The 898-nt window shown below is 57.7% G+C and overlaps 1 protein-coding gene and 1 long non-coding RNA gene across 3 annotated transcripts in view; one reads left to right on the top strand and one right to left on the bottom strand.

Annotated features, from left to right (window-relative positions):
* Positions 1 to 898, bottom strand: part of NRXN1 (neurexin 1) — a 671,624-nt gene that overhangs the window by 272,798 nt on the left and 397,928 nt on the right. The gene's annotated exons all lie outside the window — the stretch shown is intronic.
* The window catches only part of LOC115948464, a 6,304-nt gene that overhangs the window by 469 nt on the left and 4,937 nt on the right, over positions 1 to 898 (top strand). The window contains exon 2 of the long non-coding RNA XR_004082293.1: positions 316 to 598. This is a non-coding gene — a long non-coding RNA (uncharacterized LOC115948464). The remainder of the gene's footprint in view (positions 1 to 315; positions 599 to 898) is intronic.

The following is an 898-nucleotide window of genomic DNA, read 5'->3' as shown; positions in this document are numbered from 1 at the left end:
CCGGGGGCCGAGCGCGGAGGCGCAGCCCCTGCAGTACCGCACCTGGGCACAGCAGGGTGTGCAAGCCGCACGCTCCCGGCCCTCCTCTCCTCCTTCCCTCCTCTCCTCTCCTCCCTCCCCCGCTCCCAGCCTGCCGCGGATCTTGTGCCATGCCTTCAGCAGCATGAGATCATGGGTGCGGGTAGCGGATGCGTGAAAGCGAGAGGGCGAGCGGTGGGCGTGAGAATGGGGTGGTGGTTTTTTTGTTTTTTGTTTTTTTGGTTTGTTTTTTTTTTTTAATACATTTCGCGTTAATCTAAACGAAAACCGCTGCAGTTCGCCGAGGCGCTAATTCCCGCGGGTGAGGAGGGAAGTCACAACCTTTGCTCAGCCGCGTAGGCTGAAGAACGAGAAAGGCTTTTTCGCCCTGCTCAGCCCAGGGAGGATCGCTGCCCCCGGCCACAGAAACGCCCTTCGCCGCGAGGTCGTGCCGGGAGGCGACGAAAAGATCCCGAAGCCCTGGAGCAGCGCCGAGCAAAAGCGGCTGCTCCTGCCCTGCCCACCTGGACAAGTCACATCGCAGCCTCGCCACGGCCCAAAGTTTTGCCAAGACGCCGAGGTAAATTATAACAGAGCCTTAAGGCAGCGAGGAAAGCAGCACTGCCCGAGCCATTTCTGCACTCCGTGGAAAGGCAGGCACGCATCCCGAAGGAAGCCCGCACTCGCCTTGGCCACTCTGTGCCCCCCCCGGCTCGCCAGAGGGAAAGGCAGCTTAGGAGGAAGTCAGTTTTCCAACCTGTCTCCAAAAGCCTCCGTGTGAGAGAAGAAACATCAATTTTCCCAACTATCAGCTTTCAACTGTCATGCACTGTCACCTCCTAAAAAAATAAAAGACAATAATTTCTCTAAGTTTGGGAGT

The sequence above is a fragment of the Geospiza fortis genome, unplaced genomic scaffold (genome assembly GCF_000277835.1).
Source record: "Geospiza fortis unplaced genomic scaffold, GeoFor_1.0 scaffold271, whole genome shotgun sequence".
NCBI classification, from domain to species: Eukaryota; Metazoa; Chordata; class Aves; order Passeriformes; family Thraupidae; genus Geospiza; species Geospiza fortis.
Note: the sequence above shows the minus strand (reverse complement) of the source record. Positions and strands in the feature narration are given on the sequence as shown.